The 26783-nt window shown below is 45.2% G+C and overlaps 1 pseudogene; it reads right to left on the reverse strand.

Moving 5' to 3' along the window:
- Window positions 1–22471: 22471 nt before the first annotated feature.
- On the reverse strand, window positions 22472–22568 carry LOC130025810 (uncharacterized; annotated as a pseudogene).
- Between the last annotated feature and the right edge of the window lie 4215 nt (window positions 22569–26783).

The raw sequence follows: 26783 nt of genomic DNA on the forward strand, positions 1-26783 counted from the left end.
GCGCCATCTTGACAGCATTTAGCCGAAGAGAAGGACAACATGGAGGGCGGGATCCACAGATCCCGAAGGAAAAAAAAAAAAAACAGGTTCCAAAAAGAGCTGAGATCATCGGGAAGTCCCAGATGGGGTAGGTACCGCATCCCGCCTCCCCCAGATGGAACCCCGGTGACCAGAAACCTCTACAAGCACAGCTCGAGTATGCGGGAACTAGGACTTTTCCTCAAAAATGCCGGGACTACACCTCCCAGGTAACCTCAGATTCCGGAAGTCACGCCCACAGCCCGCCCCCCAGCGCCATCTTGACAGCATTTAGCCGAAGAGAAGGACAACATGGAGGGCGGGATCCACAGATCCCGAAGGAAAAAAAAAAAAAACAGGTTCCAAAAAGAGCTGAGATCATCGGGAAGTCCCAGATGGGGTAGGTACCGCATCCCGCCTCCCCCAGATGGAACCCCGGTGACCAGAAACCTCTACAAGCACAGCTCGAGTATGCGGGAACTAGGACTTTTCCTCAAAAATGCCGGGACTACACCTCCCAGGTAACCTCAGATTCCGGAAGTCACGCCCACAGCCCGCCCCCCAGCGCCATCTTGACAGCATTTAGCCGAAGAGAAGGACAACATGGAGGGCGGGATCCACAGATCCCGAAGGAAAAAAAAAAAAAACAGGTTCCAAAAAGAGCTGAGATCATCGGGAAGTCCCAGATGGGGTAGGTACCGCATCCCGCCTCCCCCAGATGGAACCCCGGTGACCAGAAACCTCTACAAGCACAGCTCGAGTATGCGGGAACTAGGACTTTTCCTCAAAAATGCCGGGACTACACCTCCCAGGTAACCTCAGATTCCGGAAGTCACGCCCACAGCCCGCCCCCCAGCGCCATCTTGACAGCATTTAGCCGAAGAGAAGGACAACATGGAGGGCGGGATCCACAGATCCCGAAGGAAAAAAAAAAAAAACAGGTTCCAAAAAGAGCTGAGATCATCGGGAAGTCCCAGATGGGGTAGGTACCGCATCCCGCCTCCCCCAGATGGAACCCCGGTGACCAGAAACCTCTACAAGCACAGCTCGAGTATGCGGGAACTAGGACTTTTCCTCAAAAATGCCGGGACTACACCTCCCAGGTAACCTCAGATTCCGGAAGTCACGCCCACAGCCCGCCCCCCAGCGCCATCTTGACAGCATTTAGCCGAAGAGAAGGACAACATGGAGGGCGGGATCCACAGATCCCGAAGGAAAAAAAAAAAAAACAGGTTCCAAAAAGAGCTGAGATCATCGGGAAGTCCCAGATGGGGTAGGTACCGCATCCCGCCTCCCCCAGATGGAACCCCGGTGACCAGAAACCTCTACAAGCACAGCTCGAGTATGCGGGAACTAGGACTTTTCCTCAAAAATGCCGGGACTACACCTCCCAGGTAACCTCAGATTCCGGAAGTCACGCCCACAGCCCGCCCCCCAGCGCCATCTTGACAGCATTTAGCCGAAGAGAAGGACAACATGGAGGGCGGGATCCACAGATCCCGAAGGAAAAAAAAAAAAACAGGTTCCAAAAAGAGCTGAGATCATCGGGAAGTCCCAGATGGGGTAGGTACCGCATCCCGCCTCCCCCAGATGGAACCCCGGTGACCAGAAACCTCTACAAGCACAGCTCGAGTATGCGGGAACTAGGACTTTTCCTCAAAAATGCCGGGACTACACCTCCCAGGTAACCTCAGATTCCGGAAGTCACGCCCACAGCCCGCCCCCCAGCGCCATCTTGACAGCATTTAGCCGAAGAGAAGGACAACATGGAGGGCGGGATCCACAGATCCCGAAGGAAAAAAAAAAAAAACAGGTTCCAAAAAGAGCTGAGATCATCGGGAAGTCCCAGATGGGGTAGGTACCGCATCCCGCCTCCCCCAGATGGAACCCCGGTGACCAGAAACCTCTACAAGCACAGCTCGAGTATGCGGGAACTAGGACTTTTCCTCAAAAATGCCGGGACTACACCTCCCAGGTAACCTCAGATTCCGGAAGTCACGCCCACAGCCCGCCCCCCAGCGCCATCTTGACAGCATTTAGCCGAAGAGAAGGACAACATGGAGGGCGGGATCCACAGATCCCGAAGGAAAAAAAAAAAAACAGGTTCCAAAAAGAGCTGAGATCATCGGGAAGTCCCAGATGGGGTAGGTACCGCATCCCGCCTCCCCCAGATGGAACCCCGGTGACCAGAAACCTCTACAAGCACAGCTCGAGTATGCGGGAACTAGGACTTTTCCTCAAAAATGCCGGGACTACACCTCCCAGGTAACCTCAGATTCCGGAAGTCACGCCCACAGCCCGCCCCCCAGCGCCATCTTGACAGCATTTAGCCGAAGAGAAGGACAACATGGAGGGCGGGATCCACAGATCCCGAAGGAAAAAAAAAAAAAACAGGTTCCAAAAAGAGCTGAGATCATCGGGAAGTCCCAGATGGGGTAGGTACCGCATCCCGCCTCCCCCAGATGGAACCCCGGTGACCAGAAACCTCTACAAGCACAGCTCGAGTATGCGGGAACTAGGACTTTTCCTCAAAAATGCCGGGACTACACCTCCCAGGTAACCTCAGATTCCGGAAGTCACGCCCACAGCCCGCCCCCCAGCGCCATCTTGACAGCATTTAGCCGAAGAGAAGGACAACATGGAGGGCGGGATCCACAGATCCCGAAGGAAAAAAAAAAAAAACAGGTTCCAAAAAGAGCTGAGATCATCGGGAAGTCCCAGATGGGGTAGGTACCGCATCCCGCCTCCCCCAGATGGAACCCCGGTGACCAGAAACCTCTACAAGCACAGCTCGAGTATGCGGGAACTAGGACTTTTCCTCAAAAATGCCGGGACTACACCTCCCAGGTAACCTCAGATTCCGGAAGTCACGCCCACAGCCCGCCCCCCAGCGCCATCTTGACAGCATTTAGCCGAAGAGAAGGACAACATGGAGGGCGGGATCCACAGATCCCGAAGGAAAAAAAAAAAAAACAGGTTCCAAAAAGAGCTGAGATCATCGGGAAGTCCCAGATGGGGTAGGTACCGCATCCCGCCTCCCCCAGATGGAACCCCGGTGACCAGAAACCTCTACAAGCACAGCTCGAGTATGCGGGAACTAGGACTTTTCCTCAAAAATGCCGGGACTACACCTCCCAGGTAACCTCAGATTCCGGAAGTCACGCCCACAGCCCGCCCCCCAGCGCCATCTTGACAGCATTTAGCCGAAGAGAAGGACAACATGGAGGGCGGGATCCACAGATCCCGAAGGAAAAAAAAAAAAAACAGGTTCCAAAAAGAGCTGAGATCATCGGGAAGTCCCAGATGGGGTAGGTACCGCATCCCGCCTCCCCCAGATGGAACCCCGGTGACCAGAAACCTCTACAAGCACAGCTCGAGTATGCGGGAACTAGGACTTTTCCTCAAAAATGCCGGGACTACACCTCCCAGGTAACCTCAGATTCCGGAAGTCACGCCCACAGCCCGCCCCCCAGCGCCATCTTGACAGCATTTAGCCGAAGAGAAGGACAACATGGAGGGCGGGATCCACAGATCCCGAAGGAAAAAAAAAAAAACAGGTTCCAAAAAGAGCTGAGATCATCGGGAAGTCCCAGATGGGGTAGGTACCGCATCCCGCCTCCCCCAGATGGAACCCCGGTGACCAGAAACCTCTACAAGCACAGCTCGAGTATGCGGGAACTAGGACTTTTCCTCAAAAATGCCGGGACTACACCTCCCAGGTAACCTCAGATTCCGGAAGTCACGCCCACAGCCCGCCCCCCAGCGCCATCTTGACAGCATTTAGCCGAAGAGAAGGACAACATGGAGGGCGGGATCCACAGATCCCGAAGGAAAAAAAAAAAAAACAGGTTCCAAAAAGAGCTGAGATCATCGGGAAGTCCCAGATGGGGTAGGTACCGCATCCCGCCTCCCCCAGATGGAACCCCGGTGACCAGAAACCTCTACAAGCACAGCTCGAGTATGCGGGAACTAGGACTTTTCCTCAAAAATGCCGGGACTACACCTCCCAGGTAACCTCAGATTCCAGAAGTCACGCCCACAGCCCGCCCCCCAGCGCCATCTTGACAGCATTTAGCCGAAGAGAAGGACAACATGGAGGGCGGGATCCACAGATCCCGAAGGAAAAAAAAAAAAAACAGGTTCCTAAAAGAGCTGAGATCATCGGGAAGTCCCAGATGGGGTAGGTACCGCATCCCGCCTCCCCCAGATGGAACCCCGGTGACCAGAAACCTCTACAAGCACAGCTCGAGTATGCGGGAACTAGGACTTTTCCTCAAAAATGCCGGGACTACACCTCCCAGGTAACCTCAGATTCCGGAAGTCACGCCCACAGCCCGCCCCCCAGCGCCATCTTGACAGCATTTAGCCGAAGAGAAGGACAACATGGAGGGCGGGATCCACAGATCCCGAAGGAAAAAAAAAAAAAACAGGTTCCAAAAAGAGCTGAGATCATCGGGAAGTCCCAGATGGGGTAGGTACCGCATCCCGCCTCCCCCAGATGGAACCCCGGTGACCAGAAACCTCTACAAGCACAGCTCGAGTATGCGGGAACTAGGACTTTTCCTCAAAAATGCCGGGACTACACCTCCCAGGTAACCTCAGATTCCGGAAGTCACGCCCACAGCCCGCCCCCCAGCGCCATCTTGACAGCATTTAGCCGAAGAGAAGGACAACATGGAGGGCGGGATCCACAGATCCCGAAGGAAAAAAAAAAAAAACAGGTTCCAAAAAGAGCTGAGATCATCGGGAAGTCCCAGATGGGGTAGGTACCGCATCCCGCCTCCCCCAGATGGAACCCCGGTGACCAGAAACCTCTACAAGCACAGCTCGAGTATGCGGGAACTAGGACTTTTCCTCAAAAATGCCGGGACTACACCTCCCAGGTAACCTCAGATTCCGGAAGTCACGCCCACAGCCCGCCCCCCAGCGCCATCTTGACAGCATTTAGCCGAAGAGAAGGACAACATGGAGGGCGGGATCCACAGATCCCGAAGGAAAAAAAAAAAAAACAGGTTCCAAAAAGAGCTGAGATCATCGGGAAGTCCCAGATGGGGTAGGTACCGCATCCCGCCTCCCCCAGATGGAACCCCGGTGACCAGAAACCTCTACAAGCACAGCTCGAGTATGCGGGAACTAGGACTTTTCCTCAAAAATGCCGGGACTACACCTCCCAGGTAACCTCAGATTCCGGAAGTCACGCCCACAGCCCGCCCCCCAGCGCCATCTTGACAGCATTTAGCCGAAGAGAAGGACAACATGGAGGGCGGGATCCACAGATCCCGAAGGAAAAAAAAAAAAAACAGGTTCCAAAAAGAGCTGAGATCATCGGGAAGTCCCAGATGGGGTAGGTACCGCATCCCGCCTCCCCCAGATGGAACCCCGGTGACCAGAAACCTCTACAAGCACAGCTCGAGTATGCGGGAACTAGGACTTTTCCTCAAAAATGCCGGGACTACACCTCCCAGGTAACCTCAGATTCCAGAAGTCACGCCCACAGCCCGCCCCCCAGCGCCATCTTGACAGCATTTAGCCGAAGAGAAGGACAACATGGAGGGCGGGATCCACAGATCCCGAAGGAAAAAAAAAAAAAACAGGTTCCAAAAAGAGCTGAGATCATCGGGAAGTCCCAGATGGGGTAGGTACCGCATCCCGCCTCCCCCAGATGGAACCCCGGTGACCAGAAACCTCTACAAGCACAGCTCGAGTATGCGGGAACTAGGACTTTTCCTCAAAAATGCCGGGACTACACCTCCCAGGTAACCTCAGATTCCGGAAGTCACGCCCACAGCCCGCCCCCCAGCGCCATCTTGACAGCATTTAGCCGAAGAGAAGGACAACATGGAGGGCGGGATCCACAGATCCCGAAGGAAAAAAAAAAAAAACAGGTTCCAAAAAGAGCTGAGATCATCGGGAAGTCCCAGATGGGGTAGGTACCGCATCCCGCCTCCCCCAGATGGAACCCCGGTGACCAGAAACCTCTACAAGCACAGCTCGAGTATGCGGGAACTAGGACTTTTCCTCAAAAATGCCGGGACTACACCTCCCAGGTAACCTCAGATTCCGGAAGTCACGCCCACAGCCCGCCCCCCAGCGCCATCTTGACAGCATTTAGCCGAAGAGAAGGACAACATGGAGGGCGGGATCCACAGATCCCGAAGGAAAAAAAAAAAAACAGGTTCCAAAAAGAGCTGAGATCATCGGGAAGTCCCAGATGGGGTAGGTACCGCATCCCGCCTCCCCCAGATGGAACCCCGGTGACCAGAAACCTCTACAAGCACAGCTCGAGTATGCGGGAACTAGGACTTTTCCTCAAAAATGCCGGGACTACACCTCCCAGGTAACCTCAGATTCCGGAAGTCACGCCCACAGCCCGCCCCCCAGCGCCATCTTGACAGCATTTAGCCGAAGAGAAGGACAACATGGAGGGCGGGATCCACAGATCCCGAAGGAAAAAAAAAAAAAACAGGTTCCAAAAAGAGCTGAGATCATCGGGAAGTCCCAGATGGGGTAGGTACCGCATCCCGCCTCCCCCAGATGGAACCCCGGTGACCAGAAACCTCTACAAGCACAGCTCGAGTATGCGGGAACTAGGACTTTTCCTCAAAAATGCCGGGACTACACCTCCCAGGTAACCTCAGATTCCAGAAGTCACGCCCACAGCCCGCCCCCCAGCGCCATCTTGACAGCATTTAGCCGAAGAGAAGGACAACATGGAGGGCGGGATCCACAGATCCCGAAGGAAAAAAAAAAAAAACAGGTTCCAAAAAGAGCTGAGATCATCGGGAAGTCCCAGATGGGGTAGGTACCGCATCCCGCCTCCCCCAGATGGAACCCCGGTGACCAGAAACCTCTACAAGCACAGCTCGAGTATGCGGGAACTAGGACTTTTCCTCAAAACCGCGCGGCCGCTTACGCGGCCGCGCGACATCTCTCTATATGCAAAGTGATCCATGGGAAGTAAACCACCTAACGTTTCTCTCTGAAAATCATAGTTAAGCTTTGAGCACCGCCACAGCCCCAGAAACACAAGTACTTAATGCATAACCCAGCAGCTTGGAGCAGAAAAGTGAACGGGTTATGTGTTAACCCAGGCCATCAAGTCTGCCAGAGGGGGATAGGGTGTTGGTCCCTTCCGCCCTCCCCCCTCTGGAAAGAAAGGTGGCGGCCACATGGGAGCCTTGTGGACAGCAGGTATGAGCCGGGGGTGTGGGGGCGACTAAAACCTCATGGGAAGGGGGGCGTTCCGGTCCGTCCTTCACGCCCTACCGAGGCCACCAGTTGCCCCCCACGAGCGGCTCTCCAGCACGGCCACAGCCCCAGAAGCACAAGGACTTAATGCAGAACCCAACAGCTTGGAGCAGAAAAGTGAATGGACTATGCGTTAATCCAGGCCATCAAATCTGCTGGAGGGGAAAGGGTGTTGCCCCATTCGCCCTCTCCTCTCTGGAAAGAAAGATGGCGGCCACATGGGAGCCTTGTGGACAGCAGGCATGAGCCGGGGGAGTGGGGGCGACTAAAACCTCATGGGAAGGGGGGCGTTCCGGTCCGTCCTTCACGCCCTACCGAGGCCACCAGTTGCCCCCCACGAGCGGCTCTCCAGCACGGCCACAGCCCCAGAAGCACAAGGACTTAATGCAGAACCCAGCAACTTGGAGCAGAAAAGTGAAAGGACTATGCGTTAATCCAGGCCATCATGTCTGCCCGGAGGGGAAAGGGTATTGGTCCCTTCCGCCCTCCTCCCTCTGGAAAGAAAGGTGGCGGCCACATGGGAGCCTTGTGGACAGCAGGTATGAGCCTGGGGTGTGGGGGCGACTAAAATCTCATGGGAAGGGGGGCGTTCCGGTCCGTCCTTCACGCCCTACCGAGGCCACCAGTTGCCCCCCACGAGTGGCTCTCCAGCACGGCCACAGCCCCAGAAACACAAGGATTTAATGCAGAACCCAACAGCTTGGAGCAGAAAAGTGAACGGACTATGCGTTAATCCAGGCCATCAAATCTGCTGGAGGGGAAAGGGTGTTGCCCCATTCACCCTCTCCTCTCTGGAAAGAAAGATGGCGGCCACATGGGAGCCTTGTGGACAGCAGGCATGAGCCGGGGGAGTGGGGGCGACTAAAACCTCATGGGAAGGGGGGCGTTCCGGTCCGTCCTTCACACCCTACCGAGGCCACCAGTTGCCCCCCACGAGAGGCTCTCCAGCACGGCCACAGCCCCAGAAGCACAAGGACTTAATGCAGAACCCAGCAGCTTGGAGCAGAAAAGTGAAAGGACTATGCGTTAATCCAGGCCATCAAGTCTGCCAGAGGGGAAAGGGTGTTGCCCCATTCGCCCTCTCTTCTCTGGAAAGAAGGATGGCGGCCGCATGGGAGCCTTGTGGACAGCAGGTATGAGCCTGGGGTGTGGGGGCGACTAAAACCTCATGGGAAGGGGGGTGTTCCGGTCCGTCCTTCACGCCCTACCGAGGTCACCAGTTGCCCCCCGCGAGCGGCTCTCCAGCACGGCCACAGCCCCAGAAGCACAGGGACTTAATGCAGAACCCGGCAGCTTGGAGCAGAAAAGTGAAAGGACTATGCGTTAATCCAGGCCATCATGTCTGTCCGGAGGGGAAAGGGTGTTGCCCCAGTCGCCTTCTCCTCTCTGCAAAGAAAGATGGCGGCCGCATGGGAGCCTTGTGGACAGCAGGTATGAGCCGGGGGAGTGGGGGGGCGACTAAAACCTCATGGGAAGGGGGCGTTTCGGTCCGCCCTTCACGCCCTACCGAGGCCACCAGTTGCCCCTCACTAGCGGCTCTCCAGCACGGCCACGACTCCAGAGCACAGAAACCAATTTCTTAACTATCTGACTTTCAGTATAAATACTTCCAGGGTCAATAAGTAAAATAGCAGAAATCCAAAACCAACATTTAATTCTTGAACCCAGCTGTAGAAAGCAAATCACGTCACAATGCTTTTTCAGCATGTCTGATTTGGGGGGGGGGTAAACTCTAAATTATAGTGGTGAATCTTTTATTGAAACAATGAATCTAATCAAAGCAGATAGAGTGTTAACTAGAATTCATCTGCCCCACAGGGACTGGGAGGGGTGGGGGGTGGGGTTTTATTGGGGTTCTTCATGGTAAAAAAAAAAGTATTGGTAAAGGGAAATGTGTTTGATATTTGCATGACTGAGACCTCAACCTGAAAGCTTTGTAACCTTTCCCAAGGTGATTCAATAAAAAAAATAATAAATCTCATTACGTGACCAGCCCATCTGATTTTCGACACCTTGGCAAATGAGACAGCATCCCTGATCCTTGATTGTCGACGGATGTCAGAACTCCGGATTCGTTCTCTCATTTGAGTGAAACGTGATATTCCAAGCATAGCTCTTTCTATTCTTCTTTTGGAGACCTGAAAGGCGTTCTCATCTTGTTTGCGTAGGGCCCAGGTCTCTGAGGCATATGTTAATGCAGGAAGAACAGTGGAATCAAAGAGATGTGCCTGGAGCCGGAGGTTCTTCTTCCTCTTAGCTATTTCTTCGACGTTCTTGAAGGCGTTCCAAGCCGGTCTCTTCCTCCTGCGCAGCTCGGGTGCCAGTCATTTGTCATGTTGAAATCTCGACGTAGGTAGACATAGCTGTTGCATTCGGAGATGGTCGTTCCATTGAGAGCGAATGGGGCATCAGGAACAAGGCTGTTTCTCATAAACATTGTCTTCGTAAGATTCAGCTGTAGTCCGACCTTTCCACACTCACGGTCAAAGTCGGCCAGCATTTGTGCCGCTTGGCTGATGTTTGGTGTTATTGAAACAATGTCATCAGCAAAGCGGAGGTGGTGTAGTTGCCGACCATCTATCTTCACTCCCATTCCTTCCCATTCCAGTCATCGCATGATGTTCTCGAGGGTGGCACTGAAGAGTTTCGGTGAAATGGTATCACCCTGCCGCACCCCTCTCTTGACGTCAACGATCACTTCTTTGTAGAATGGTGAGATCCTGGTAGTGAATCCGCAATACAGCTCACAGAGAATCCTGATGTATTGGGCTTGAATGCCCTGATTGGCTAGGGCTTCAATGACCGCTTCCATCTCAACAGAATCAAAGGCCTTCTTTAAATCAATGAACGTTAAGCAGAGCGGCATCTTGAACTCCCGAGAAACCTCAATGAGTTTGGTTATCGTGTGGATATGGTCGATGGTGCTGAATCCTTTGCGGAACCCTGCTTGCTCGCATGGTTGTCCTTCATCTAGTGTTCTGCCAATCCTATTTAGGATGACTCGAGTGAACAACTTGTAGATGACAGACAATAGGCAGATCGGGCGATAGTTGCCAATGTCATGGATGTCTCCCTTCGTGAAAGTAGTACGGTCCTGCTGGTTTTCCATTGGGACGGAACCTTGCATTCAGACAGGTAGCGAGTGAAGAGCCGAGCCAGTGTATTGATGAGTTCTGACAGCAGGTTCTTCAGGTGTTCAGGTCTGACCTTGTCTGGGCCACGTGCTGTTTGTTTCTTTACCAACGAAATGGCGTGTCGGATTTCGGAAGGGAGAACTTTGGGAACGACATACCCATCCTGTGGAATTTGGTATGTCTGCAAGTAGACAAGGCTATCGAAGAGATTTGAGTAGAAGTCATGGATAATATTCTCCATTGCCGTTCTGGAGGATGTGATGGATCCATCAGGACGTCGGAGGGCAGTCATCTTGGTCTTATAGTTGGCGAAGGACAGGCGGGCCTTACGAATACTTTTCCTGGCTTCTGCCGCATCTACCAGTACTTCTGATCTTCTCTCTTTGAGGTCTTCCTTGATCGCATCTCTGCACTGCTTTGCGAGCTCGGACGTTAGCTTGCGGTTGCCTGAGGCATGCGCCAAACCATGCTGGCTAATTAGCTCAAGAGTTTTCGAAGATAGGCGATTTTTTGTGGCTATCTCTCTCTTGGCATTCCTCGCACATTCATGGAGGTGCTGAACCAGTGGATCGTATTCCTCGTCAATGTTGTCAACAATGGCATCTTCCCATGTTGCCGCAATAGTACCAAAGAGTTCGCAGTTGGTGGTCATTCTGGGAGTTCTCTTTTTGAACTTTGCAGCCCTTTCTTCCCGCTCTGTGAAGTAGAATTTTGCACGAAGGAGACGGTGGTCCGATCCCGTTTGAAATTTTGGGACAACAGCGACATCAGTCAGGCAAAACCGTCGATTGAATATGATGTGGTCTATTTCGTTGTGGAATCGTCCACCAGGAGACTCCCATGTCCATCGTTTAGATTCTGCCTTCTGGAACTGTGAGTTACCATAAATGGTCTTGGTCGACATGATGAACTCAGACAGTCTCTCAGCCTGTTCGTTCCATTCTAGGCCATGGGTCCCGATGTGAAGTTCTTCAGCTGATCTTCTCGGTCCTATCTTGGCATTAAAATCACCCACAATGATCTTGTAGAAGGTGTGGTCTTCTTTATAGAACTTCTCTAGTTCCATGTAGAACTTCTCGATTTCTCTTTCATCATAATGAGATGTTGGTGCGTAGACAACGAAGATAGAAACTGCAGGCAGTGAGCCACATCTATTCAAATGTAAACGTTTGATTCAGGTTGTTAGGCATTCGAATGAATCAATGCTCTTGGCCAAGTTTGTGTTGACAAGGACACTGACGCCTCCAACACCTCTTTTATCGCATGTTCCGAGGAACAATTCTTCTCCAGTGTCGAAAACTGCATGGTGAGATTCGTGCCTTCTTGTCTCGGTCAGACCAATCATGTCGTACTTGATCATTCGTGCTTGTACCATCAGGTCCTCGATGGATGCATCTGATGCTAGCATACGTGCATTGAATTTACAGACAATCATTTTTGTCTTCCTTCTTTGTGGCAGCCTAGGTCGGCCTTGAGATTTTGTCGGCCTCTCCTTTCTCATCCTTCTCAGTGCTGCCATGTCGGTGAAGCCTTCAGGGTCAGGTGAATGAGACCAGTTGTAGTTTTGGCATATCGAATACACAACGGATAGCTTGCCAGGCTCTTCCGTGCGGGCGGAATACTCTCGGTAGCTTGCCAGTCTTTCCGAGAGGGATAGAGGCTTTAGGGGTGACCTCTAATCACCCTTGTAGGTGTTACCATATTGGAACCCTATCATATATGGTACGACAATTCCAGAGGATGGGTATTTAGTGTCTTATGATGTGTCGCTCCGCCGCAAGCGGCCACGCGGGTCCGGAAAGCATCCTGGAGTGTGGCGACAGCTGGGTAGTGGAAGTAGTGTCGAGAGTGGAAGTCTGCCAGTGGGGTATTTATCTGGGTAGGGTGGGTCTCCTGTGCACAATTTGATCCCTGGATGGTTGATGGAAGCATACAGGGCAGGGTAGGGTGGTGCTCCTGATTAGAATCCCTTTGTCACCTGTGGTGGTGGGAGCAAGCAGAGAAGCTCTGTCCCTGGGTCCGCGGAGCCTGGAGTCCAAGGTCTCAGAGAGTTCCGCTTATCTTGTTCTGTGGGTCTTCAGTTGTGCGTGAGTCTCAGCCGGAGCTGCCACGCGGGCCCGGAAAGTGTCCTGGAGTGTGGCGAGGGCTGGGTAGTGGAAGTAGTGTCGAGAGTGGAAGTCTGCCAGTGGGGTATTTATCTGGGTAGGGTGGGTCTCCTGTGCACAATTTGATCCCTGGGTGGTTGATGGTAGCAGACAGGGCAGGGTAGGGTGGGGCAAATAATATATGATAATTAGTCAACAGAACTGAAGTAAAAACAGGGACATTTGTCAATTTGGTGTCATGACTAGTCAGTCTTAGTATAAATATATATTTCTAGAAAAAAAAGCCGAAGAAAACGAGTTGGTTGCTAGCAAAGAATGCCAAATCTCTGCCAAGAAATCCCTTGAAAATAAAAATTGTGACTATGTACAGAACATGATTGCCACTCAATGCCTCTTTTGCAGACCAAAACACCCAAAAGGGGAGAGAGAGTAAAAGGGAATGCCCTGCCATAGAGGCATGGTGGGATGGGTGGATGTGTGTGGGAGGGATACTGGAATCCATGGTGGTGGAAAATGGGCAATGACGGAGGGATGGGCATTTGATCATTGTATAATCGAAACCCAAGGACAAAAATTGGTAAATCTACAACTGTAACTCATGGTGTTTCACTAATAAAAATTAAAAATAAAATAAAATACAAATTGTTTTGTCTGCCAGAGATCAATAGATGGGAACCTGAGTGAAGGCAAAAGATTAAGTGGTTGACTTTTATTTTTCCTTGAGTATATAAATTTGATTTTGGAATCAATTTATTTGACAGTTTATCAAGACAGAGAAATTTTCATCACTTCTTTTATTTAAAAGTATAGTGATACACCATATCTCTATCTCACTTTATTTTTATTTCTGATAGTTTGACACAATAGATATGTCAAAATCATAGATAAATGTCAATTATTTAAATACTTTTTGTTATTTATAATTACTTTATAGAACTGCTTAAATTTTAGGATTATGCAGAATCAACATGCATGTATCACATTACACTCACCACTGAAAAGCCTACTCTGTCATTCACCATTGTTCAATTTTTCCACTTTGATTACACCTTTCCTTCTGGTAACTAAATAGACTTATAGTTCTATAGTTTGTTTTTATTGCTTTGAAAAGATCAAAACTATGCAATTTTCAACATTGGATGAAACTAGAGGATATCATGCATGTAAAGTTAGCCTTAAGGAAAGGAACAGATACAGAGAGATTTTTCTCATATATGGGATGTAAAGACACACAGCAAGGTAGCAACAAAGGTTCAAGGGCAATGTAAGGGGAGAACTGATCCACACAATTGAGTCAGGGGATTGGGAGGGTGGGATTCTGGGGGTTTGGGGGAGAGGGAGGGGTTATTTTTTGAGAGAATGAGGAGTGTCATATTGGAATTATGTGTATGACAAACCATTAGTAATTGAATTATAAATCATAGAATATAAACAATGATTTAGACGTTTGTCTGTCCCATTTTATTCTTTTAATTTGTTTTCTCCATATGCTACATATGCATGAACTTGTATGATGCCTATCTTTCTCTGCCTGGTTTATGTCACTAACCATAATATCCTCATGTTATCCATTTTTATACAAATAATAAGAAGATTTCACTTAATACAACTGAGTAGTATTCCATTGCTTTACCACCTTTTATTTTCAAAATTTGTGGTTTAAAAGATACAAATATTGGTTTTAACATTGCTCTGGTGCTTTAAAATATTTAGTTTAGTGAAGCAAAATAGATTTTATTGAAAAACACTTAGAAACTTGTGAAACAGGTGTAGGGTGGAATGGAATATATGTTCAAGAGAGAACACTCGTTTAACAAAGCAAGCAAAGAGAGACATGCAGAAAGGAAGCACGGTATTTCTTCAAGGGAGAACACAAGTTTGAGGACCAAGCCGACTCTGGTAGTTTAGGAATAAGAACTTGGAGTGGTATGAACTTAACTTGTGCACTTTAGGGGAGAACCTGAGTGACACTATTAGAAGTATGCTCAGGATATCTTAAACGGGAGTCTGCACTTTGAGTGAGAAGTGTAGAGAGTTCTTTCGGGAGATCTGGACTGTGGAGAACAGTAATATTATAACATTAATGATAGTATCTTACCGTGGGATTCCAAAAAAATCTTTAACAGTGGCTTAAGAAATGATAACATTCTTAGGTATTTGGATTTCTTGTGGAAACTACTGGGAAGCTGTGTTGATGCTCTGGATGTCTCCAACTGAAACAAGGTCAACAAGTCATGAATGAAAAATTACAAGTTAGATGGATCAAGGATTCTGATCCCAGTGGATGGCTAGCTTTTGGTTGGACAATTTCTACTGATGGCCTGATGTAGGTTCTGATCCTGGGATACGTAACAGACAGGGATCCTCAGAAGTGAAGCCTCTGAGACAGAATTCATTCATGCCAACTTATGGGTTATCAATGTTTGCTCATGGTTGCTACCATTATAACATGTCATTCAATGGTTTTGTGGTTTCAATTTACTGTGCCAATGTAAAGATGAAGTTTCTAAATCAAAGGTAAAAATCTGAGGCCCTCAAGATGATGAATTATGGGGATGGGGGGGGGGAGCTGGAGCTATGGTACAGCAGGTAGGGCATTTGCCTTGCACATGGCCTACCCAGGATAGATTCCCAGCATCCTGTATGGTCCCCCCAAGCACCGTGAGGAGTAATTCCTGAGTGCAGAGCCAGGAGTATCCCCTGTGCATCGCCAGGTGTGACCCAAAAACGCAAAAAAAAAGATGATGACTTACCTTTAGATATTTTGAAGTCAAGTAGAAACAGCCATAAAACTCCCCAGAAAAAACTTCTCCAGGATCAAAAACATCATCACCTCTAGCGTGAGAGCATACAGAAAATAAGGTTTCCATTTATGCCAAGTTAAAGCAAGCCATACATGATCTTGGAAAGTCTGTCAAAGGAAAGCATGGACTTAGGAAGGATAAGGTGACAACTGGGTCTTATAATATACAAGTTATATATATTAAAATATACAATATTTTATAAGTATTTATATATATTTATTTATATTAAAATATAATATGTATCTTAAAATATACAAGAGAAGCAAAGGTCATGAAGTAGGAGGTAAGGTGGCAATCAGGTCTACTACAAAAAGCATTTTTTAATAAAAAGAGAAAATGTAATGAGACATCAAATAAGACCTTTGTAAATATTTAAGAACAGGGTTATAACTCAGTGATTCAGAATTTGCCTTCCATTGTATGATGATCTGTGATTGATCCTTAGCACTGGAAACAACATTGTTTTTAATTTTTAATTTCTTTCTTTCTTGCTTGCTTGCTTGCTTTTTTATTTTTTGAGTCTTACCTGGCTATGTATAGGCGTTATTTTTAATTTTTTAAAAAAGTTATAATTTTACCTTTTTACCTGTAGTTTAAAACGAAATCTAAATTATTTTAGAGTAAATATATGTGAAGAAGAATAAAATTTACGGGAACTATTTAGTATTCTTAATGATATTCCAGTCAGAACTTTGAGTACTATGAATGGAGAAAAGAGGCACTATGTTGTTGACGGTTACTCTAACTAGATATTCTGATGGTTATTGGTTCTTTGGGGACACATCCAGTCATGTTCAGGTGCTTCTTTGGCTCAAGGGTCTGTTCCAGTGTTGCTCAGGGTACTATGTTGTGCCAGGAAATGAATATGCTTCTTTTACAGGCAAAGTCCACAGTCGTTCCAGTGAGCTATCACTCCAGTTTGAAAGGCTCTTAAGAAAGACCCTCATTTCACAAAATAAGTGGGGAACCTTTATTGCAGATGCTTGTTTAAATTGTTTGGCATGGAACCAGAGACACCAGCTTTCATTCAAAAAGTGGCCAGTGAGATTAATACCAGGAGTTTTGCTCCATGGTTTGGAATCCAGCCACACATTCTAGGGGGAAAAGGAGCTCATATAGAGTAAGGAGCACCAAATAAAGGGTGTTTGGAGGATCCTCCCAGGATTGGAGAAGCATTCTGAAAGTAGAGTATAGACCAACATGATTGCCAGTCAATGCCTCTTTTGCAAACCACAACACCCAAAAGGAGAGAGAGAACAAAAGGGAATGCCCTGCCACAAAGGCATGGTGGGATGGGGAGATAGGGGGTGGGAGGGACACTGGGACCCGTGGTGGTGGAAAATGGGCACTGGTGGAGGGATGGGTATTTGATCATTGTACAATTGAAACCCAAGCACAGAAATTTGTAAATCTATAACTGTACCTCATGGTGTTTCACTAACAAAAATAAAAAAAAAATGTAAATGACAGAGAATGGGCACTGATTGAGGGATGGTACTGGATCATTGTATAACTGAAACCCAAGCACAAAAATTTGTAAGTCTACAACTGTACCTCATGGTGTTTCAGTAATATGCATTAAAAGAATAAAAAGTGAGGCAATGCATAAAAAAAAGTGGTCAGGTACCATCAATGCTGCTGCCCACACCCACACCGGGAGTGACAATGCTATGAGCAAGGGTTTCCATACTTGGATTCTCAAGATAGTGCGCCAGGAAATACTGACACGCAGCAGCATTTTGGACCCAACCTATTATAAAACTTGTTAGAGGTTAATTGATACCAAACAAGAAAATTCAGGACTGTTGTGTAGCTTCTTTGATAATTTATTTTTCTCTAGTAGGTTGTAGATATTAGGGGTGGCAGTGGTATATTCTATAATAAACAGTATTGCGTTTTTAAAATGTTGAAGGCCTAAGGTATATAAAAGAGGCAATATAAAATGAGTAAATATGTACACACATGAACACTTTTGTTCTTTCTTTAGCAATTGCTTGGATGAAAACTGTAGATGGGTAGCATGTATTTAAGTAGCTGGAGATAGGGATCAGGGGTGGTGTGGACTGCAGTAGAGGGTGGAAAGATGGGAAGAGATTATAAGAATGTGTGTGTTTCTGAGTGCTATTGTGTTCGAATATTGAGTTTATAAGAATTCATGCATGCATGTGTGAGTAAGAGAGAGAGAGAGAGAGAAAGAGAATGAGTGTGTGTGCATGTATCCGTGTGTGTGTGTTTTCTTAGAATAATCCTATATTTCACCTGAACTACTGTACCAAGTGATGCTATCATTCATTATGAGAATGTAATAAATAAATTTTATTAAATTCAGGTGGTGAAATATGTTGGCCTTTAAGCCCTTCCCCTCCTCCAATTCATCAAATTCTTCCTATAATTTTCATTTACTCCCTGACCTCTTCAGGACTCAATTGGATTCAATCTGCCACATCCAAATTTATCTCTTTTAGAAAAAGTAATTAGATTAAAATATAAATCACACTATTGCTAACATTCAAGTGGGTTCTAATGATAATTAATAATTTCTATTCATAGAAGTACTTATTCAGGCCACACAATAAGGCAAAATTCAGAATATTGGACAGAAGTCAATTATTTCTCAAGCAGAACTAGCTATATTATAGCCATTCTAAAGATGTTAGAAATGCGCAGTACAGACATTAGAGGTTCATGCTATAAGTAAAAGATTTCTCGTTTTCTCACCTGAATCCTATTCTCCATAATAATAATTGAATAAATGAAGAAGTAACAGAAATAATTGAATGTTGTTTTCTTCACTTGAAGGTTTTATTCACAGATCTTGTCTCATAAAAATTATTCAGAAAACATTATATTAAACAAACATTCCATGGTGATTAATCAGAATTCTTATGTTTGAAAGTGACAAACTCATACCACACTCATTTTAAACTAAGAAGATACTTGATTCATGTACCTATAAAGCTGGAGTGCCCTCTAGGTATGGTTGGGCCCAAAGAGTTGATTTTAATTTATTTACTTATTGATTGATTGAGTGATTGACTGAATCACCATGAGTGGTTGACTGAATCACCATTGAGTGGTTGACTGAATCACTAGGACATAAAGAGATACAAAGCTGTTCATGAGTAGGTTTCAGTCATACAGTGTTCCAAGACCCATTGCTCCACCAGTGAACATTTCCCACCTACAGTGTCCCCAGTTTTCCCCCTGAAATCCTTTCTCTCCCTCTCTCTCTCCTCACCCCCGGCCCCTGTCTCTCCCTTTCTTCTACCTATCTACCTATCTACCGATCTCTCCCTTTTGAGGCATCATGGTTTACAACACAGGAACTGATAGGTTACCATGTTTCTTCCTTTACCTATTTTCACTTCACAGTTCTTTTCCAGCATGATCATTTCCAACTATCTTTGTCATAGTGGTCTCTTCTCGATCCCAACTGCCATCTCCCCCAGCCCATAAGGTAGGCTTCTAACAGTGGACCAATCATCCTGGCCCTTATTTCTACTGTCCTAAGGTATTAATCTAAAGTTATGATTTTTCATATCCCACAAATGAATGTAATCCTATATCTGTCTGTCTCCTTCTGACTCATCACACTCAGCATGATACTCTTCATGTACATCCATTTATAAGCATACTTCATAACTTCATTTTCACTAACAGCTGCATAGTATTCCATTGTTTAGATATACCATAGTGTCTCTAACTAATCATTGAGAATTCTTGGGCATACAAGTTGTTTCCAGATTCTCACTATTGTGAATAGTGCTGCAATGAACATAGAAGTGCAGATAGCATTTCTGCTGTGTGTTTTGGGGCCTGGGAGTATATTGCCAAAAGTGGTATTGCTGGATTCATGGAAGCTCAATTTGTAGCTTTCTGAGAAATGCCCATATTGTTTTCCGAAAAGGCTGAACCAATCGGCATCCCCACCAACAGTGAAGAAGAGACCCTTTCTCCACACTTCCATGCTGACATTGGTTGCTCTTGTTCTTTTTGATGTGTGTCAATCTCTATGGTATGAGATATCTCATTGCTGTTTTGATTTGTATCTCCCTGATGATTCACGATGTAGAAAATTTTACCTCTGTTTTTTGGTCATTTGTATTTATTCTTTGAGGAAGTTTCTGTTCATTTCTTCTCCTCATGTTTTGGTGGGGTTGGATGTCTTTTTCTCATAAAGTTCTACCAGTGCCATATATATCTTGGGTTATATACAATAAGGGGTTAATTGTATGGGTATTGCATAAATAATTTTCCCCCATTATGAGGACTGTCTTTTTAGCATGGTCACCATTTTTTCTGAGTTGCAGAAACTTCTTGGTTTAATGTAGTCTCATTTGGTTATCTTCACTTCCTCTTCCTTGGTCAGTGGTGTATCATTCTAGAAGTTTCCCTTAGCTTTAATGTCATGGAGGGATCTTCCCACATTTTTCTCCATATATCTTAAGAATTCAGGTATGATACAGAGGTCTTTAATTCATTTGATCTGACTTTGTGCCTGGCACTATAAAGAGGTCTGAGTTAAACTTTTTTTGCATGTTGCTGACCAGTTTTCCCAGCAGCACTTGTTGAAGAGACTTCCTTGCTCAACTTCATATTTATTGAGCCTTTATGATACATTAGGTAATAATAATCTGAGGGCCAGCGTCAGGATATTTGACTATATTCCATTGATCTGAGGCCTGTCTTTATCTGAATATCATGCTAATTTGATTACTACGACTTTGTAGTAGTGTTTGAAGTTGGGGAAGCTGTTCCCTTCTTCTTTTTACCAAAGATTGCTTTAGCTCATCATGGGAGTTTATTGTTGTGTATGAGTTTCAAGAGGGTTTAATCTATTTCTTTGAAAAATGTTATGGGTATCCTTATAGAAAGTGCATTAAATCTTTATAGCGCTGTGGGGTGTATTGCCATTTTGACAGTGTTAAACCTCTCAATCAATGAGCATGGGATGTGATTCCATTTCCTCATATCCTCTTTTATTTCATGAAGTAGTGTTTTGTAGAGTGTTTTTGGTATAGGTCCTTAACCTTTTTAGTTGATTCTAGTATACTTGATTTTCTGAGGTTATTGTGAATGGGTTTGTTTTTCGCCTATCTCTTTTTTCTCTTTCATTAATAGTATTTGGGAAAGCCATGGACTATTGGATATTGATTTTGTAATGTGCTACTTTAGTAAACAAATCTATTCTTCCCAGGAGCTTTTTGCTAGATTCTTTGGGATTTTCTAAGTATACTATCATGTCATCTCCAAATAGTAAAAGCTTGAGTTCTTCCTTTTTTTTATCTGGATGCCCTTGATATCTTTTTCTTACCAAAATCATATGGCAAGTACTTCAAGTACTATGTTGAATAGGAGTGGTGAGAGTGGGTAACTTGTTTTGTGCCTGATTATATTTTGGGAATCTAGCTCATTGATTTTTCTCCAAGCCTTTAGTTTTTCCCCATTGAGAATAATGCTTGGTGTGGGTTTGTAGTAGTTTGCTTTGACTAGATGGTGGAAAGTACTTTCAACTCCCATTTTGTTGAGAGTTTTTCATCATGAATGGGTGCTGGATCTCATCAAATGCTTTATCTACAACTATTGATATTATCATATGATTTTTATCTTTATTTTATTGAGATGGTGTATTCTGTTGATTGACTTGAGAATGTTAAGCCATCCTTGCATCCGCAAGATAAACCTACTTGGTCATAGAGTGTGACCTTTTGTGGAGTTTCTGATTTCTCTTTGCTGGTATTATCTTGAGGATCTTTGCATCTGTATTTATCAAAGAAATAGGTCTGTAATTTTCTTTTTTGTGGTTTCTCTGTCTGATTTGAATATCAGGGTGATCTTTGTCTCATAGAAATTGCTTGGGAGTATTTCTGTTTCTTCAATTTCCTGGAAAATCTTAAAAAATATTGCAGTAGGTCCTCTTGAAAGGTTTGAAATACTTCATTAGTGAATCCATTTGGGCCTGGGCTCCTGTTTTGGGGGATACTTTTGATTATCATTTCAATTTCCTTGTAGTGATGGGTTCGAGTTTTCAAAATGTTCTTGGTTCAGCCTTGGGAGGTAATTGGAATCCAGTAATTTATCAATTTATTTCAGATTCTCTCATTTCCTGCTTTAAAGATTCTCAAAATAATCTCTGATGATCCTATGGATTTTGTAGTTTCTATTATGATGCCTCCCTTTGCATTTCTGATTCGGTTTATTAGGATTCTTTCTCTTTTCTTTTTGTGAGTCTTGCTAGTGGTTTATCGATCTTATTTATTTTCTCAAAGAACCATGTCTTGCTTTTGTTGGTCTTCTGAATTGTATTTTGGGATTATATCTCATTGATTTCTGCTCCAGGTTTTATTATTTCTTTCCTCCTGGCTAGTTTGGACTCCTTTTCTTGGTCATTTTCCAAAATCTTGAGCTGTAAGTTATTTTTGTAGGCCCTTTCTTTCTTCCAGTTGAATTCTGGCGGAGCTATAAACTTTCCTCTTAGAACTGCTTTTGCTCTGTCCCAAAAGTTCTGGTAGTTCCTCGTTGTCATTTTTTCTGGAATCTTTTTATTTCCTCTTTGATTTCTTCTCTAAGCCAATGGTTGTTCATTACTTCCCTCAAATAAAATATTTTCTTGCCGAGTTTTTGTCTGTTTGATCTATTGAGAAGTGAGAAAGTACTGTTGAAATCTCCATCTAGTATTGTGTTGCTATCAATGTTTTTCTTTAAGTCTATTAGAAGTTGTTTTTACGTATTTTGCTGGTCTGTCATTAGGAGCATCTACATTGAGGAGGGTGAGTTCTTTCTGATGTACATATCCCATGATCATTAAAAAATGACCTTCACTGTCTCTTATAACCTTTAGCCTGAAGTTTATGTGGTCCGATACTAGTATTGCCACTGCAGCTTTTTGGAGGTGTTCTTTTCTTGAAGAATTGTTTTCCAGCCTTTTACTTTTAGCCCATGGATGCTTTGATTGCTCAGATGTATTTCTTGCAGGCAGCAGAATGTTGGGTTCAGTTTTCTATTTCATCCTGCCGTCCTGTGCCTCTGAATTGGTGTATTTAGTCCATTGACATTGAGAGAGATCATTGTGATAGGGATTTTTGCTATCTTTATGTCGAAATTTGGAGTACTTTTGGGGCTTGTCTTAGCTTAAAGTAGCCCTGTTAATTCTTAATGCAACAAAAATATGGAACACTTTACAAGTTGGCCTGTCATCTATGTGTAAGGATCATGCTAATCTCTGTATCATTTCAATTTTAGTATATGTGTTGCCAAACTGAGTATAAGAGTTGATTTTTTTCCCTATTTTTCTCTTCTGATTTCTTTGAGTGTTGTCCTTACTCACTCCTATGGCAGACAGTGATTCCCAATCTAGGAAGGTATTTCAAAGCAGCTTGAAGTGATAAATTTAGAACATTAATGTCCCAGAAGGAAAAGTATGGTTTTTACAATATTATCTTTTACCATACCCAGGGCATCAGTTTTGCAAAATAATTCTTTTGGAAGATGGAGAATCAGTGTTGTTTAATGCTCTTCCCTGAAATCTTCATTAAGAAAATTAAACTGGAGCCCTTTGCTATTCTCACCTCGGTCCCGTGTACATCTCCAGAAAACGGTGGATGGCGTTGTCCGCACTTTGACCACCTTGAAAGTAAGTAGGATTTTTCTCCTGAAGGAAGAGGTGAGAAGCATATTGATGATTTCATTCCACTTTATTACAAGTTCAACTTGAAGGGAATGTGAGAGTCATGAGGCTCCTGTAAAGGACAGAAAAAGGGTCTCAATGTAATTTAATGGCCCAGACACATTAACAACACAGATGACTCAAAGTAACCTGTGTGCATCTTTGGGTGTATAGTGAGTTTTATATCTACTCATAGTGATTCTCAGTCATTCCACATGGGCAAAACAGACCTGTAATTAAAAATCTAGTTCTCTGAGCAGAATGGGCTTTCTTAGGTGATTGAACATGTGTGTAATATTTTATTACTAAGCACATACAACTGTTTGAATGATGTGTACTTTTTGATCAAAAATTAAGTCCAAATATCTCTGAAATGGCAGTCTCCTGATGCCGCACCTGGCTTTCCTCACTGGGGCCCCTTGGAGGGGGTGGGTTGAGTTTCCCTCACCACCCCGAGCAGAGACCTGGCAGCTGAAGACCTCTGCAACCAGGCATAGTTATGCTTAAGACCACTCTCACCACACTTGAAGGAGCCTCATGCACGAAGGAACTGGCAGAGGAACCCAGGTGTGCGGGACCCGGGGCTGAGATATTCAAGACTGCTCGGACCAAGAATGGGCCTCCTCCATCCAGATCCCCCATCTTCCAGTAGCTAAGTGTTACACCCACGGACTGCCTCTGGAGCCATGTAATCCCATCAATGGCCAAGATCCTGATACTGGATCTTGTTGATAAGATAACAACTCATATTGTCCAGTTCTCTTTCTCGGAGAACACGGCAGGTTACCAAGCGTATCTTGCCTACATGGCAGAGACTGGCAAGCTACCCGTGGTGTGTTCTATATGCCAAAACCCAGTAACAATGAAGTATCTAATTTCCCTGACCGTGAAAAAACCTCCAATGTGGCACTTGCTAAAATCTCAGGGCTAGGACGAATGGAGATGTAACTGGTGCATGATACCAGTATTCCTCCCACCATGCCCCAAAACATGCCTTTGTGGCAGGGCATGCTCTTTTGTTCTCTGGGGCCATGGCATGCCAGAGAGCCACTCGTGGTGGGCAACTCATGGTCTTGGCTGGCAGGACGAATGGGCTAGTTTTACCCCTCACCCCCAATCCCACGAGACTGTAGTTGCCCTGTCACCCTAGCTCATACCTGGCTGTCCAATAATCTCTGAGGTGGTGGGCATCGTGCCGCCAGGGGGGAGAAAGGCAGAAGCGACAAATACCCTTTCCTACCTGAAGGAGAATGGTGCCGTAGCTTAATGCATAGTTCAGTCACATTTCTGCCCAAAGCCTCTGGGTTCCGAATTGGATCCATGTGCCTCTGGGGCTGTGGTCATGCTGGATAGCCTCTTGTGGCGGTCAAATCGTGATCTTGGTGGGGCAGAAAGAATGGCTCTATGGTCTACTTTTGGCAGGCATCTCCCACCCAGAGCGGGTCCTCCAAATACCCTTTAGTTGGTGTTCTGGCCTCTATCTGAGCTGCCTTTCCCCCCAGCATGTGATGTCGGCTTCCAAGGCCTGGAGCAAACCTCCTAGTCCTTATCACTCTATTCTTGGGTATTAGTCTCTTATTCTGTTACTTTATATTCCACAGATGAGTACAATCTTTCGATGTCTGTCTATATCTTTCTGATTCATTTCACTTTCTATGTTGATCCACTTTATGCAAATTTCATGACTTCTTATTTTCTAACAGCTGCATAGTATTCCACTGTGTAGATGAAACAAAGTGACATTAACAAGTCATCTGTTCTTGGGCACTAGGGTTTTTTTCCCCAGATTTTGGCTATTGTGAACAGTGCAGCAATGAACATACAAGTGCATATGTCATTTCGGCTGTACTTTTTTGCCTCTCCAGGCTATATTCCCAGGAGTGATATTGCTTGGTCAAATGGGAGCTCAATTTCTAGTATTCGGAGAACCATTCATACTGTTTTCCAAAATGGCTGAACCTGTCCGCATTTCCACCAGCAGTGAAGGAGAGTCCCTTTTTCCCCACATCCACGGCAACACCGGTAGCTTTTGTTCTTTTGGATGTGGGTCAGTTTCAGTGGTGTGACGTGATATCTCTTTGTTGGTTGTACCTGCATTTCCCTGATGATTAGTGATGAAGAGCATTTTTCATGTGTCTTTTGGCCATTTGGTATCTTCTTTGAGAAAGTTACTGTTCATTTCATCATCCCATTTTCTGATGGGGTTGCATGATTTCTTCTTGTAGAGTTCAACCAGAGCCTTGTATATTGTTGATATCAACCCCTTATTACATAGGCATTGGGTGAATATCCTTTCCCATTCTGTAGATTGTCTTTGTATTCTGGTCACTGTTTCCTTTGAGGTGCAGAAGCTACTTAATTTAAGATAGTCCCCTTTGTTCATCTCTGTTTTCACTTTTTTGGCCAGTGGCATGTTATCTTTGAAGATACCTTTAGCTTCAATGTCGTGGAGGGTTTTGCCCACCTTGTCTTCAATGTACCTGATGAATTCTGTTCTGATGTTGAGGTCTTTGACCCATTTTCATCTGATTTTTGTGCTTGCTGTTAGGTAGAGGTTTGAGTCCATTTTATTGCATGTCGCTGTCCAGTTTTTCCAGCACCGTTTGTTAAAGAAGTCTTTCTTGCTCCACTTCACATTTATTGCTCCCTTATCAAAGATTAGATGAACATATATTTGAAGGTGTGTGTCAGTATATTCAATGATGTTCCATTGGTCGGCGGCTCTGCCTTTGTTCCAGTACCATGCTGTTTTAATTATTATCGCTTTGTAGTAGAGTTTGAGGTTGGGGAAGGTGAGGCCTCCCATCGTCTTTTTCCCAAGAATTGCTTTAGCTATTCGTGGGCGTTTGTTGTTCCATATGAATTTCTGGAGTGATTGATAAACTTCTTTGAAGCATATTATGGATATCTTTATAGGGATCACATTGAATTTGTACAATGCTTTGGGGAGTATTGTCATTTTGACAATGTTAATTCTCTCAATACATAAGCAGGAGATATGTTTCCATTTCTTCATGTCCTCTTATTTTCTGTTGTATAGGTCCTTCACTTCCTTAGTTAAGGTGATTCTGAGATACTTGATTTTCTGAGGCATGATTGTGAGTGGGTTGCTTTCTTCATGTCACTTTCTTCTCTCTCATTATTTGCATATAGAAAAACCATAGACTTTTGGGTATTCATTTTATAGCCTGCATCTTTACCATATAAATCTATTGTTTCTAGGAGTTTTTTGGTAGAGGTTTTAGAATTCTCTAAATATAGTATCACATCTTCTGTGAATAGTGAGAGCCTGATTTCTACTTTTCCTACATGACTACCCTTAATATCTTTTTTTATATAACTCCTATTGCAAGTACATCCAGTACTATATTCAACAGAAGTGCCAAAATAAATTTTTTTCTTTTTGGGTCACACCCTGCGATGCTCAGGAGTTATTCCTGGTTCATGCGCTCAGGAATTACTCCTGGTGGTACTCGATGGACCGTATGGGATGCTGGGAATCGAACTTAGTTTGGTTGCATGCAAGGCAAATGTCCTACCCCTGTGCTATTGCTCCAGCCCCCAAAATGAAATTTTACTAAACACTTTCTATCTGTAAATTTCTATGCTAAGAACAGTGGTATAAACGGTGATATCTGAGTAATTTACAAGTAGATTATGAAGACAGATAATATAAAGAATTTCTTTGTATGATTTTCCAAAATGTGTAGCTTTTATTAAATATGTTAAGAATGAACCGGAGGTCTTGATTATACCATGAAAATGATTTCCCTGTTAGACGTTACCCTTCTAAAATGCAATAAAGTGA

This window comes from Sorex fumeus, unplaced genomic scaffold, assembly GCF_029834395.1.
Source record: "Sorex fumeus unplaced genomic scaffold, SorFum_2.1 ptg000032l, whole genome shotgun sequence".
Lineage (NCBI taxonomy): Eukaryota > Metazoa > Chordata > Mammalia > Eulipotyphla > Soricidae > Sorex > Sorex fumeus.